At 49.1% G+C, this 16044-nt stretch overlaps 1 protein-coding gene across 3 annotated transcripts in view; it reads left to right on the top strand.

Moving 5' to 3' along the window:
- Window positions 1-16044, top strand: part of GABBR2 (gamma-aminobutyric acid type B receptor subunit 2) — a 330747-nt gene that overhangs the window by 278981 nt on the left and 35722 nt on the right. The window lies entirely within an intron of this gene.

Raw genomic sequence — 16044 nt, 5'->3', positions numbered from 1 at the left:
ACCTGGCCAGGAAGGTGCCTACCCTCATCTGTCTGGAGACGGACAGGGTTTGCTCAGCCCAGTCGGCAGGGACGCGGCCAGGGCAGGACAGAGACGGCCACGTCCGACGGCGGGGGTTCAGGAGAGGCTGCGAGCTGTGAGCCTTTGTTTCACTGCCTTAAGCGTGCGCCCTGGGAGGAAGAAGGAGGGACCCGACGCTGGCTGTGCCCATGGCCAAGGGGGCAGAAACCCAGCCGAGGTCACGCAGGCAGACAGGCTGTTTCCGGAGGGGAGGTGCCATCTGGTCACCGTTTATCTGCACGGTTGGTGATGGAGCAGTCCTGCCCGCCACTCCATCCCGGGATTCCCCACCCACCACCAGGATCTGGAAATCCAGACGGGATGTCCCCACAAGCAAGAGCTGTCCCTGGCTAACTGGATCCCCAGGCTAGGGAGGGCCTGTGGTGGTGACAGTCACAAGCAGTACTGACAACAAGAGTAACCAGAGTGGTGGTGATGGTGGCTGGCGTGTTGCCTCCTCGAATCCTCACAGCAGCTCTGTGGCACCGTCCTAGTGATGAAGAAACAGAACCAGGGAGGTTATATGACTTACCCAAGGTTCCCTAGCAGGTTAGTGGCAACACCACCAACTACCCTCACCCACCGCTCTCCCCTGCCTTTCAACGCAGACAGATCTTTGTGGTTTTTAGGGGCTTTCATAGACCTTTGGTCATTGGCCCCAGATCTGTGAAGTGGGTAGAGCAGAGAAGTGTTTTCCTCTTCAGCAGATGGCAACTGATATCAGAGTGCCGGGCGGTGGAGGGCCCAGGATATCAGGGAGGGGAGGGAGCCGAGTCAGGCAGAGCTGGCAGGAAGACCGAGCTGGGGTAGGTGGACAACGACAGACTCAGCAGGCGGGTGTGAGGCCAAGAGCACAAGGGCAGTGCTGCCACCCGGAGACTGGAGACTCAAGGCTGAGCTGGGGCTGCGCACTCACCGGGGTCCCGCAGGCTCTGGTGGTGGCAGGGAGAGGCACAGGGCGGAGTCAGCCTGCATCAGCAGACTCCAGAAATGAATTTGGGAAGCCTGTCCTCTTGGACCATTTAAAGGAGAGCAACCTCATGAGGTCCAGTCAGTGTAAGTGACAGTCGGTCGTCACCCATCCTGCCTGCCTTCCTTCCTCTCTGTAATAAGGACAGCTGCCCTCGATGGCTCTGCACCTGGAACCCTAGCCCATTCCAGGCTTTCCGGGGCAATGGTTCTCAAACAGAGGAGCCGTGGGGTGCCACGGAAATGACTCTCTGCATAGATGAGGACACTGAGTCTGGGAAAGAGGGTTCCGCGGGGGCATCCAGGAGTTCCAGGGCAGGGCCTGGAGGAGAGCCAGCTGCCTGGCTCGCGGCCCAGACACCCTGTCTGTTATTTTCCTCCAGGTATCTGCTGAGATTCCTCTCAACCTTTTCTGGCCGGCTGCTCTTTTTCTCCGCATATTTGAGGGCTGCCATGTCGTTCCGTTGCCATGGTAGCAGAATCCTTTGATTTGTCCACCAACAGCCCTCTCAGTTTATTGTCGTTTTCCCACCAAACAGCGCCAGGCTGTCAGTTGGTTTCTCTCAGACCCTCCTCTGTCAGACGCAGTGCGATGGTTGAACAGTGTGCCCCGAGGAGGAGGTGTCCTAAATTCTCCTTCAAGGGGCTGTTTCTTCCAGGACTCCCAGCCAGAGAGAGTCCACACATGGGGGACAGATGATCAAAGATCTTTGTGGTCTGTCCCCTCCTCCCCTCGCCTCATCACTCGATGCCTGTGGTTGCTCTGGACACTCTGAACACCTCAGGAGTCAGGTCAGAGGCGTTGCTCTGTGTTACACTTTCAAGCCTTTGACCGTGCTCTCCTCCCTTCTGGAACCTTCTCTGACAAGTAAATGAATTTCAGTACCAGGCCCACCATGTTACCGCTATGGGAACATTCTCTGAGTTTCCTGGCTCCCCCAGATGTAAGTGCTTGCTCTTCCCCGGTCCCGCCGCCCGCATCCTGGTGCTCTTCCGTCAGGTCACTCAGCACACTGCTCTCTGCCAAGTGCATCCCGGCCACCCACCCCACTGGGACGGGCCACGTCTGAGCCGTCTCCTGCACTGCCCAGCCCAGCACCCTGCACCCACCTTCCCTGGGGAGACAGAGGTGAGCACGGCAGCCAGGGCCCTTGATCTCATGGCACCCACAGGCTAGTGAGGGGGCAGACAAGAAACACACAGACAAATAAGCAGGATTCCTTTAGACAGCATAGATTCTGATGCAGTTAGAAGTAAATAAACAGGATGAAGGATAGCAGGAATGGAATAACAGGAAGGACTCGTGGAGGAGACTCTCCCAGCAAGAGTGTGTGCGTGTGTCCAGGGAATGAAAATCTGATTCTGGAGGGCTGTGGAGGAGCCAGCACAGCTCCACAGCCCTCTGCATTTTTATGCAATAAATATTTATGTAGCACTTGTCATGTGCCAGGTACTGTTCTAAATGTGTGATGTATATCATTTTTTAAAAAATTTTATACATAATTAATACACTTTATTTCTTAGAGCAGTTTTAGGTTTACAGAAGAATTTAACAGAAAGTATAGAGTTCCCGTATACTCCCCACGGTATACCCCACTGTTTCCTCTATTATTAACATCTTGCACTGCGTCGTGTATTTGTTACAATTGGATGAACCGATGTTGATTCATTGTTATTCACTCAAGTCCATAGTTGACATTAGGGTTCGCTCTTTGTGTTGTACATTCTGTAGGTTTTGCCTAACGCATAAAGTTGTGTACCCACATTGCAGTGTCATACAGAGCAGTTTCACTGTCCTAAATATCCTCTATGCTTCATCAATTCCTGGCAACCCTTGATGTTTTTACTGTCCACATAGTTTTGCTTTTTCCAAAATGTCACATGGTTAGAGTCATACAGTACGTAGCCTTTTTAGACTGACTTCTTTCTCTTAGCAATATGCATTTAAGATTCCTCCGTGTCTTTTCATGGCTCAATAACTCATTTCCTTTTATCACTGAAAAATAGTCCATTGTATGGATGTACTACAGTTCTTATCTATTCCTCCATTGAAGGACACCTTGGTTGCTTCCAAGTTTTGGCAATTATGAATAAAGCTACTATAGCATTTTTGTGTAGGTTTTTGTGTGGACATAAGTTTCCAACTTATTTGTGTAAATACCTAGAAGCACAATTGCTGGATTATACGCTAAGACTATGTTTAGCTATGTAAGGAACCGCCAAACTGTCTTCCAAAGTAGCTGCATCATTTCATGTTCCCATCGGCAATGAATGGGAGTTCCTGATGCTCCACATCCTTGTTAACATTTGGTGGTGTCAGTGTTTTGGATTTTAGCCATTCAGATAAGTGTGTAGTGGTATCTCGTTTTAATTTACAATTCCCTAATGACATATGATGTGGAGCATCTTTTCAGAGACTTATTTGCCATCTCTGTATCTTCCTTGGTGATGTGTCCGTTCACATCTTTGCCTACTTCTTAAATACATTTTTTGTCTTCTTATTGTTGAGTTTTAAGAGTCCTTTCTATACTTTGGATGCAAGTCCTTTTTCAGATATGTGTTTTGCAAATCTTTTCTCTCAATCTGTTTCTTGTCTTTCCATTCTCTTAACGTTGTCTTTTGCAGAGCAGAATTTTTTTATTTTAGTGATGTCCAATGGGTCTATTTTTTCTTTCATGGATCATGCTTTTGGTGTTGTATCTAAAAAATCATTGCCAAACTCAAGGTCACCTAGATTTTTCTCCTGTGGTCTTCTAGAAGTTTTACAGCTTTGCATTTTACATTTAGGTCTGTGATCCATTTTGAGTTAATTACTGTGACAGGTTTAAGGTCGTATCTAGATTCCTTTTTTCGTATGAATGTCTAGTTGTTCCAGCATCATTTGTTGAAAACACTATCCTTTCCCCATTGTGTTGCTTATATGTCTTTGTCGTAGCTCAGCTGACTACATTGTGTGGGTCTGTTTCTAGAGTCTCTATCCTGTTCCGTCTCTTTGTCTGTCCTTTCACTAATATGACACTGTCTTCGTTACTTCAGTTTTATAGTAAGTCTTGAAGTCAAATAGTGTCATTTCTTTGACTTTGTTTTTCTTCAATATTGTCTGGGCTATTCTAACTCTTTTCCCTCTCCATAGAAACTTTAGAATCAGTTTGTCAATATCCACAAAGTAACTTTCTGGCATTTTGATTGGGATTGCATTGAACCTACGTACCGAGTTGGAAAGAACTGAAATCTTAACAATATTGAGTCTTCCTATCCATGAACATGAAATATCTCCATTTATTTAGATTTTCTTTGATTTCATTTATCAGGGTTTTGTAGATTTCCTCATATAGACCTTGTACATATTTTGTTAGATTTATACCAAAGTATTTTATTTTGTTTTTGGTGCTAATGTAAACGGTGTTGTGTTTTTAATTTCAAATTCCAGCTGCTCATTTCTTGGATATAGGAAAGCAATTGACTTTTGTATATTAACCTAGTATCCTGCAACATTGCTTTAATTGCTTATTAGCTCCCAGAGTTATTTTGTTAATTCTTTGGGACTTTCTACATAGACAATTGTGTCATCTGCAAACGATTTTCTTTCTTCCTTCTCAATCTGTATACCTTTTATTCCCTTTCTCATCTTATTTTTGTATTAGCTGGGACTTCCTGCATGGTGTGGAAGAGGTGTGGCGTGAGGGGACATCTTTGCCTTGTTCCACATCTTAGAGGGAAAGCCTCTAGTTTCCCACCATTAAGCATGATGTCAGTATATCATTTTTTTTCTTAAAGAGCTAAAAAAAAATATGAAGTAGTTTTGCTGGCCAAAGCTGAGAGTGCCTTTGGGGAGGTGACAGGAAGGGTGAATGATGACGCAGATAGAGCCTGTGTTGTTACGGACCTTGTGTGCTAAGCAGAGGAGTTTAAACTTCAAAATTAAAGATGTTTAATCAGGGGAGTGACCTGAGCAGATTTGCCCTGGCTGTGGGTGAGAACAGATGGAAGGGCGAGGCCAGAGGCCCAGAGATGGCTTCTGCAGTGATCCTCACAGGAGCTCATAGGACCTGAGGCAGGGGAGTTGAAGTGGGAACAGAGGGAAGTGGGTGGATCTGAGAGCTATTAAGGGAGCAGAGATGACAGTACTTGGTGACTGACTGACTTCAAGAGCTGGGGACAGGGAGGCAGCAAGGGCAAAGCCCAGAGTTCTGACTGAGTGGTAGACGGCAGACCTCTTCCCTGAGGCGGGGTGCAGAATGAGAGGCGGGTTTGGGAGGGAATGTGAGAGGCTTGTTTCGGGGCAGAGGGTCTTGGAAGATTGGACGCAGGATCCTGGAGCACAAGAGAGCAGGTTGTCCAGTAGACAGAGGCCATTAGTACATGGAGGATGGGAGCCGTGGGAATGAGTGTAGTCACCTAGAGAGCGGGTACAGTAAGAAGTGAAGATGTCCCAACCGGAGCGTGAGGAGCCACTAAGCATTGATGCGAGCAGGAAGAGAACCGGGGAAGGGGACTTTGAAGTGGTGGTCAGAAAGGTAGAGGGTAGCCAGGAGAGAGAGCCATCTATGGGCGGGGCGTGGGGGAGAGAGCCGTCCCTGGGCGGGATCGTAGGGGAGAGAGCTGTCCATGCACAGGGGGAATTTGAAAAGGAGGGAAAGGTCTCCAGAGACAAATGCCCCAGACCCAGGTGAGGACTGACAGGTGCCCCCTGACTGGGCCCTGTGCCCAGTGCTCCCCCATTGCCTCTCAGCCCTTCCTTCCTCTGCTTTCCAGTGTCTGACGGCAAGACTGGTTGTTTCTGCACTTCAGATATAGCAGGTGTGGGTAAATCTGCTAAGTATATTAAAAAAGATTTTTAAATATGATTTGTATTCTTGGAAAAAAAGAGAAAACGCTCTCATGTTTTGAATACCTACTCTGCTAGTGGTGATGGGGAGTAGGTAGGGGTTGGACACAAGGGTCTGAAGTTCAAGGAGAGGTGGAGATGGGAACGTGATGTGGTCAACATATAGATGACAATGAAAGCCTTGGATGGTAAGATGGCAGGAGGCATGTAGATGAAGAAGAGGAAGAAGCCAAGGACAGACCCTCAATCACTCCAATGTCTGCAGATCGAGGAGGTAGGAAGGACACAGCAAAGGAGACTTGGAAGGAGAAGCCAGTGATAGGAAGAAGATGAGATGAGTTTGGTGTCCAGGAAACCCAAATGAAGAAAGTGCTTCAAGGAGGAAGTTTTGATGAAGTGTGTCAAATGCTGCTTTTAGATCAAGGAAGATGAAAACCAAGAATTGACACTGTATGTGTGTGTGTGTGTGCAGACACACGCACCCATATGGGACTTTTTTTTTCTTTTAAGGAAAATAATTTGAGATAATTTCCCCAGAAGTGAAAGCAGTGCACACACGGATGGTGAGAAGACAGCCTGTGAATTTAGGTGGAAGGTGGTTTTTTTTTTTTCCCCAAGCTTTCCTTGTCTACCAGGTCACCATCTGCACCTCCTTGACCATTCTGAAATGGCTTTGAGGCAGAGAGAAAATGGCGGACAGCACGAAAGGTGACTGAACGTTGAACACCCAGGAGAGCCACAGGGCAGCCACCAAGACAGCATCCAGAGGCCGCCGGCACTCCCTGAGGCCATCCCCCGGCTGCCTCCCGGCAGGCTGCAACCAGAGATGGAATCAGGAGCAGTCCAGTCACCCACGCGAGCCATGCGTGTGGCGTACCCTTACGGAAATGGCAGGAGGCTGCCTCCACGGGCCGCGACGCAGCTACCCCAGGAATTCCCTGCAGTCTGGGGTCCGGGGCTCTCTGGCCATTTGGGCAGTAACCAAGTTAAGGGCAGTCTGGGACCGAGGGGTATTTCAGACCTCCTCCACGTTCCATGCTTTCACTGTCCGTTTTTTCGGAAGCAAATGGAGGATTTGGAAGTTATGGTCTACACTTGGCTTTGAAAGTGGTGGCTTATTCCAGTTATGTTTCTATGGAAACATATTGGAAGAGGCACATACGTAGAGTTTTAAATAATTTTAACTCTTATCTTCTACCTCCCTCTACAGTTGCTTTGAAAAAAAAAATCCAGTCCTAAAGCAGGCACTTTCTGGAAACATCTGGTATCTTCACAAAGCTTGTCCAAGCCCCACATCACACTATTCATCTTGAAATAAAGAGCTGTCGGGATGGCCGGGGTGAGAGGGGTGCTAAGGATCAGGGTCCATGCTGCTCTGTGGACTACCCCTGGGTGGCCTAGTGGTTCAGAACTTTGACGCTAAGGGTCACATTCCAAGTGATGGGTCATCAGAGCCGAAGCCCAAGCCCTGGGAAGTGGGACAGGTCTTTGTCATCAGTAGTCATCCATGGGGTCCTGGGTGGCTGGGCTGAAGCCCCAGCCCGATGCAGACCACGGCCCGGGAAGGGTGATGGGACTCAGTCAGCACCTATGGCTGAGGGCCACCCCAGTTAGCCCGGCTGACTCCTCCCAGGAGAAGGCTGCACCAGCTAAAGTTCTGACCCTGTCATCCTCCTGTTTAACATCCTCCCCACTGGCAAGAGGACAAAGGCCACACTCCTTAGCGTGATTCAGGAGACTCCAGCGATCTGGCCTCTGCCTCCCCAGCCTCGTCTCTCAGCTCCCTTCCTCACTCCTTGTGCTCAGCAACTCTGAGCTATTGGCCCTTCTCCAGAGCATCACTCTCTCTCCCTCCACGCCTTCGTATGTGCTGTCCCCTCTACCTAGAACGCCCTCCTTCCACCCCAATATGCCGTCTCCCCATAAAACATTCCTGCTGGACCTTCAGGAGACGGCTCAGCAGCGTCTCCTGCAGGAGCCTATGGACCATCCTGTGGATTCCTCTGCCTGGGCCCCACCACACCCTTTTTACCCCTCATTCTGGTCACAACACTGGTAATTGTCTGTCTGCGCACCTGCCCCCCTAGTCCATGACCTCCTCCGAAGCCAAGGCCATCTGTGTGTCCCCAGCACCCACTGGCAGGGCCTGGCTCAGAGTCAGTGCTCGGTAAATATTTATTGAATAAATTGTCCCCTCCACCTGGAACTCTCCCCACGCCTCCATATGTCCAAATTCAACCCATCTGTCTGGGCCCATTAAGGCGGCTTCTCCAAGAAATGTCTTTGCTGAGTTGCAATTTAATTTAATATTATACCCTCACCTTTTATCAAGGGCCCACTTATGGGGCTAAAGCTGCCAATTGAAGAATGATTCAGCATCTTCTATAAAGGACCCTTGTTCGGTTTGTGACTTAGTGCCCCTGAGATAAAGATCCACGAGATAGCTCCTCACGGAATTCAGCTCCAGGAAATGGGCTGTGCTCTCCCTGTGAACTTGTCTCTGCTTCCTTCCTTCAGTCAGGCAATCGTAACTGAATAAGCCACCCTGTTTTCTTTGTAACCTTGGCTGCCAGAAAGTAGGAGCAAATCCAACGCTGCACAATAATCACCTTATCTCAGGTTCCTGCAGGGTTATCTCACCTTCCGATCACTTGTCCTTATTTTTAACTGTCTGGTGGTGTTTGGGCTTTCATTGTTTGCTGCCCCAGGCCCTTTGGGAGAGGAGGCAAGATGTAAATTCCAGATTAAGTTATGAAAATGAGAACGCCAGGTGAGATTTAACTGGAATGAGATGCCAGAGAGACTGTGTAAGGATGTCCACAGACGTGTGCCTTCTGTCGCTCAGCCCCGGCCACAGTGGGCATGGTGGGCCCGGTGTGTGGACAAGGGGCTCTGCTGGCCACAGCACTTTTCCGGAACATCTCATGTCAGAAGGCATCTTAGACATGTGAGAGATTGCAGGTTAATTCATCTTCCTTGTTGGCTTTCCTTGTGCCTGCGGGAAGCACGCGGGCTCCAGGGGGCCCTCAGGACACAAAGCAAAAGACACAGAGTCAACCCCAGCATGGGGAACAGCCCTGAGGCAGGAACTCCCCCGTCCCCACCTTCCAGCCACTCTCCAGGGGGTGCGCTGTTTACTAGAAACTCAAGTGCCGTGGAGCAGAACGGCTGGAAAACTTGCGTCTTCTGAGCACTATATGTCTTGGTATGGCCTTTCCAGTTCTGGAGCAAAGGTAGTCTTTAAATTTTGATGCTTTTTCCACGCATCCATGTCAGCAGAAACACAAGCTGTGGCACCCGTGGAGAACTTCCCTCTTGTTTGTGGGGGAATTTCAACCAACTCACGTCTTTGTAAATGGCGTGTCATTGGGCACTCCGTCAGCACTTGTGGGGGTTCTGGTGCGTGCTGGGCTCGGGCTCCCTTAAGGCTGCACAGCCTGATGGGTGAGAGTAGACACACACAGAGAAACACACACAGAGGGGTTTGTCACCAACGGCATCTTCTCCCTGACGCGTGCCTTCAGACTCTTGGTCTTAAGTCTGGGTCACTGTGCTGAGATCCTGGCCTCACTTTTGTAAAGTATGAGCTAGACTGAGTTTGGATTTCATGTCCCCCAGATGGTGACAATGTGAGAGAGAATCTGTATTAGTCAGAGTGCGGAAGATCTTGCTGTGGTCACAACAATAAAGAAGAACGATTCAGGGGGTTAAAACAATAAAGGTTCCTTGCTCATCATAGCACGTCTCCATCAGGGGTCACGTCGGGTGTGAAGTGGTATCTCACTGTGGTTTTGGTGAGAATTGCTATCAAATCACTCCTGATGTTGAGCATTTTTTCATGTACTTATTGGCCATTCATATGTCTTCTTTGGAAAAATGTCTGTTCCAGTCCCTGCCCCATTTTTAATTGAATTATTTATCTTTCTGTTGTTGAGTTGTAAAAGTTCTTTATATATTCTGGATACTAGACCATTGTCAGATATCTGATTTGCAAATATTTTCTCCCATTCTGTGAGTTGTCTTTTCACTTTCTCCATAGTGTCCTGTGACCGACAAAAAATTTTAATCTTGATGAAGTCCAATTTATCTATTTTTTCTTTGGTTTAGATATCAGAGCTAAGAAACCATTGCCTGACGCAAGGTTATGAAGATTTATTATAGTTGTGTGTTCTTCTGCAAGTTTTATAGCATTAGCTCATATATTTAGATGTTTGATCTATTTTAGTTAATTTTTACATATGGTGTGAGATAGTGGTGCAGATGAATTCTTTTCCATGTGGCTATCTAGTTGTCCCAGCGCCATTTGTGGAAGAGAATATTCTTTCCCCACTGAAAAATCTTCTAACCCCTATTGAAAGTGAATTGACCATTGATATATGGTTTATTTCTGGATTCTCAATTCTGTTCCATCAATCTTTATGGAACACTGTCTATCCTTATGCCAACACCACACTGTCTTGGTTATTGTAGCTTATGGTAAGTTTTGAAATTGGGAATTATGAGTCCTCCAATTTTGTTCTTCTTTTTCAAGACTGTTTTGACCATTCAGGGTCCCTTGAGATTCCATATGAATTAAAGGATCAGTTTTTCTACGTCTGCAAAAAAGGCCGTTGAAATTTTCCCAGGCTTGCATTGAATATGTAGGTCAGATTGCCGTGTTAACCACCACCAAGGCTTACGTGCCTCCAACAGCCTGTCTCTCCTCGCCTGTCGCTCCATTACATCCTTTATCCCTCACTCCCTCATCTGTTTTCTGACTTCCTCCACTCGAATGCAAGCTCCATGATATAGGGCCCTTGCCCATCTAGCTCAGTGCTGTATCCCCACAGCCTAGCACAGGGCCCAGCAGGCACACAGTAGGTGCTCAATGCATGTTGAGTAAATGGACAAGTGAAAGATAAGCAAAGGAAAGTATGCATGAACGAACGAACGAATGAATGGATGGATGGATGGACAAGCTTCCCCAGCATGGCTCTTTCCAGCGTTGACGACCACCTCCGACCAGGTGCTGCAGTGGCTCAGCAGCTGGCGTGAGTTATTGGGTGAATATTTTGATGCCAAACAGAAAATTCAATAACATTTTAAAGGTGGAGAGGAAAATTTTTAAGTGATTTTAAACATAGGCTAGATTTGTGGTTTTCAATCCTGGCTGCATTACCCAGAAGAGATCTTTCTTAAAATACCTCTGCTCTGGTCGCACTCCCCAGAAATTCTGATTCAGTTGGTTTGGAAAGGGTCCTGGGCATTGGGATTTTTTTTAAAGATGCCATGGATTCCAGTATGCAGGCGGGGTTGAAACTTTCTGGACCAGACCCTCGCCAATCTCCAGGAAGGGCCCAGCACTGCACTCTGGATGCCAGAGTTAGAAACAGACTCAGGACAAGAAACTTAAGGCTCAGAGGTAAGAGAAGAAAAGCCAGAATCCAGGAGACCTGAAGCCCAGAGGGTCCCTACCAACCCCCAGCCGACCCCCACTGGAGAACGTGGTGACGCCAGAGGCAATACAGCCTCAGAGAGAGGGCTGCCCGGGAAGGCCCACGAGTGTGGACCCCACAGGGCTGAATGAGCCCGTCCAGCCTCATGGTTTTCTGAAAATCCTTAGTCATCATCTGAACAACTGTTTCCCCGGTGCAGAGAGAATAAGGGAGAGGAGAGAAGGAAAAGCTATGAGATTTCTATTTCTGCAGCATTTTCACTGCCACTGAGAGGCAGAGGGTGAGCCAATTCCAGACCAAAACTTTAGGCAGCTTAAAAAAACACATACCTTGCAGTTGCAGGAGGCCACCAACCAGACACCAACAGGACAGCGAGGGGCAGGGGACCCACGGCGTCCAGCACCTCACACCCACAGGGGCTCTGAAATGGAACCATCGGCCGCTTGGTGGGCTGTTCATTATCTTCTGCCGTTGTTTGGCTTGGGGTTTCTCCCTAAAGCGACAGTGGATTAAACTTCAAATACTGAGTCCTTTTGACCTTGACATAGGATAGAACACTTAACATGACCCAGAGATGCTCAGTTCAGAGGGCACTGACATAACCTGGGGGCTCCCCCTAAGAGCTCAGGAGACTGCCGCCTCATCTCTGGGCCTGCCCAGTTCTCAGGGCCCTGCCCACCCACTCCCCTGCCCGCCTCTGCACTGGGGCCCTAGCTGCAGGTCTGTCCCACTCAGGTACAGGCACTCGACAGTTGGCAAACACATACTATAAAAACAACAGTGCCTCACATTCTGCAGCACGGCAGAGTTCACAAAGCACCTGACACCCCCATTTCAGAGATGAGGAAACTGAGGCTGGACAGGTGAACTGAGCAGCCTGAGACGACCTCGCTGCACAGTGAACTGTACCCCCTGGGCCGTGTGGTATTAGATGACTCGGGACCTCTTCCGCCGGGATCGGTCTGTTGGTCCGTGGGCCTATTCATATACTTCCTGCTTCTTTTTGCATCAGTCCTGTGTTTGACTTGGTTTTGTTTTAAAGAAACATTTTCTTCATTGACGTGGTCAGAGTTATTAGCATCTATGCGCATAGTGTTCTCTTGTAAGTGTTTAAATCTCTTCCACATCTGTGATTATCTGCTTGATGTTTCCTAAGAGTGAGGCACTGTGTGCAGATGTTCAAACCCAGCACATTCAGATCCGAGGGCGCTGTCTCCCTCTCCAGCCTCATCCTCAGTAGCAGGGCCGTTCAGCCTTCATCCAGGATTCCCAACTGAGCTGTGTTGTCTTGGTAATAACAATAGCAGAAATAACAGAGCACCAGCTTTTGTTGAGTCTGTACTGTATGCTGGGCACTGTTCCAAGTGCTTTATTTTATCAGCTCATTTAATCCCCACAACAGCCTCATGCAGTAGTTACCAATATTATCCCCAGTCTACAGATGAAGAAATTGAGGCACAGAGGGGTTAAGTAACATGCCCATAGTCACACAGCAGGTAAGGATGTAGCACGTAGCCCACAGTGGCTAAGCAAATGGACTCTGGAGTTCAGCTTAACTTCAAATCCCAGCTCAGCCACTGACTGCGTGAAGTTAGGCAAGTGTGGTGGGTGAACTGTGACCCCCAAAAAGATATGTCAACATCCTCACCCCCCAGAACCTGTGGATGTAACCTTATTTAGAGAAAGGGTCTTTACAGATGCAACTAAGTTAACAGTCTTAAAATGAAATCATCCTCGATTACCGGGATTGGCCCTAAATCCAGTGACAAAGGTCCTTATAAGAAACAGAAGAGGAGAAGACACAGACACAGAGGAGAAGGCCATGTGAAGATGGAGGCGGAAGCTGGAGTGATGCAGCCGCCAGCCAGGGAAGGCCTGAGCCACCGGAAGCTGGCAGAGGCACGGAGCCTTCAGAGGAAGCACAGCCCTGCGATGCCTTGACTTCAGACCTCTGGCTTCCAGAACTGTGCGAGAATAAATAGCTATTGCTATAAGCCACCCATTTGTGGAAATCTGTTACGGCACCCCCAGGAAACTAACCCAGTGAGCGTCAGTTTCTGAGGGCCACAGTTTCTCCCTCCACAATACGGGTCTAGATATCAGTAACACCCAGCTCACAGGCTCTGGGAGGATTTGCAGGGACAGTGTCTGTAGAGGACTTGCCCTGTACCCAGCACATTGAGTGCGCTCGGTAAAGCTTAGCTATTATACGGGGTGTTCCTTATTATCTGGACCTTGGCCGCCCCATCCCTGAGCCCTCTGAGAGCTAGTCTTCGTCTTGCCATTTTCCCGTTCTGACTCCTTGTCCCTGGGCCGCCTGAGCCCAGCCCAGCATGTTCCTGGCTCAGGAATCTCAGAGGAACAGAATCTGACTCCCAGACGCAGGCCGCAGAGCCCGCTCCTCGGAGCCATTATCACCAAAGCTGCCAGAGCGAGACCATGCACATCCACGCGTGGCGTTTTAATATTTCATCCAAGGAGTCATTTTCTTACATGAGTCAGACAGGGAAGGCTTGGAGAATTAAATCGAGAAAGGTAACTCCGGGCCGGAGTGATTTCTGCCAAAGGGTGTGGAGGATTTTCCTGTGTCCGCTCAGCTCTTTCTTTCTTATCTGCGTCTTACAGCAGACGGGAAGCCAGCTGACAAGAGATTGCATGTTCACACAAATTATGAAAAATATATGGCAGTCTCCTGGAAATGCATTCACATGCCAAGGAAATGGAATGCCTTCACCAACCCAGGCTGCTGCCCTGTGGAGTCTGGGAGAAGATGGGGCAGCTGTAAACACCATGCTCCAAGGTTTTGATCCATACTTTGCCACCTCCTAGCTGTGTGACTTTGAGTCACCTTCTCTGAGCCTCAGTGCCCATTAGGAGAAATCCATTCCTCCCTCCCAGGTTTACCGTGAGCATTAACTAGCGCCGAGCCTGACACCTAGGAGTTCAATCAGCGTGACTTCCGACTCAGAACTCCTGACTCCAGAAGGAAATTAACATCCCTGGCCTGCCAGCCTCCAGCCGGGCCTTGAGGGACAAGGCCCGGGGTAGATGTACTCCGTCACTGCACGTCCGCCAGCGTCCACGCACGGAATCCTCGCAGTCACCCTGAGCAGACTCCTGCTCCAGTTCTGCAGTGGGCACCTGGCGGTGCACGGAGTCAAGTGATGGGCTCTGGACCACGCGGGTAGCAAGCGGGGCGCAGAGACGTGAGGCCAGGCCCTCTGCTCCCCGAGGCCGCGCTGCTGCCGTGCTCCGCCGACTCCCAAATGAGCTAATCGATGGGAAATTGCTTCATAAGTAGCAGGGCTCTGCCCGGCGTGCGGCCTCTTACTGTTATTATCTCGAGCCCCTGTCCATGACCAGGCGTCCTCTCCGCCTTTTCGTCCCATTCATTGTCCTCGCTTCCCCTCCAGGCATAAGCCAGCTGGATCAGCCGCGTTCAGCTCATCCCGAGGCAGCCTCTGAACACAGCGCGGGTGGTGGAAGCAGGTCCACGCGTGCACACGCCCCCTCCGCGCCCACGCCCTTTCGGGGTCCACACCCGCTGCCCCTTGCGCGCTCTCGCGCCCACATCCAGCAGGCCCTAGGCGCAGCCCACGCTCGTCGTGGAGAGGCCCTCGGAAGCAGAGACGTGTGCCGTCCGTTCACTCACCAAACCCGCGTTTGCTGGGCACCCACTGGGCGCCAGGGGCCGGGGCCGCGGTGCGTCGGGCGCATCCTCTGCTCCCAGGACTGTCCCGGCTCAGGGGCAGAGGTGGTCGTTGACAGTGTCAGGGCAGGGGGAAAGTGCTGGAGGAGCGCAGCCCCCAGCCCTGGGAGCTCACAGAGGAGAGGCCAGCCATTCTGCCTCGGGAAATGTTTCACCAAAAAAAAAAAAAGGAGAGTAGGAAGTTTTTTCCCCCCAGTCTTGAAAGAAGAAGTAGGATTTGGATAATAAAAGAAAACAGGAGCTGTGTAAATGGTCTGGCAGTTCCTCGAAAAAGTTAAGTAGTGTTCCCATATGACCCAGCAATTCCACTCCCAGGTGTACACTGAAGAGAACGAACGTATGTCCGCAGTTGCTCATGGTAGCATTATTCATAATAGCAAAAACTGGAAACAACCCAAACGTCCATCACCTGATGAAAGGATAAACAAAATGTGGCGTATCCAGATGTGGAGTAGTACTCAGCCATAAAGAGGGATGAAGTTCTAAAACACCCTATGACGTGAATGAGCCTTGAAAACATTATGCCCGGTGAAAGAAGCCAGACGCTAAAGGCCGCATCTTGTATGATCCCATTTATATGAAATGTCCAGAATATACAGAAATCCATAGAGACAGGAAGTAGATTAAGGGCTGGGGGAGGGGTATGGAGAGTGACTGCTAACAGCTATGGGATTTCATTTTGGAGTGATGAAAATGTTCTGGAATTAGATAGTAGTCATGGTTAGACATTATAAATATAGTAAAAATCACTGATTGTACACTTGAAAATGGTTAAAAAGATTAATTTTATTATGTGATTCTTATCTCAATTTTTTAAAAAAGACAGGAAAAGTTGTACAGGAGACACTCCAGGTGAAGGGCATTCCAAAGCAAGGGTAGGAAGGTGGGGAAAGGCTCTTGGGGAAGAGCAAGGGTCCAGTGTCACTGGAGCATGATGCATGGAGTTTTTTTGCTGTTGCTTCACAGGTTTAGAAGACTAAATGATTGTCAGCCCTAATCCCTACAGTATCCATTAGGATGTTTTTGGTTACAAGTAACTCAAA

This window comes from Equus caballus, chromosome 25, assembly GCF_041296265.1.
Source record: "Equus caballus isolate H_3958 breed thoroughbred chromosome 25, TB-T2T, whole genome shotgun sequence".
In the NCBI taxonomy this organism is placed as follows: Eukaryota; Metazoa; Chordata; class Mammalia; order Perissodactyla; family Equidae; genus Equus; species Equus caballus.
Note: the sequence above shows the minus strand (reverse complement) of the source record. Positions and strands in the feature narration are given on the sequence as shown.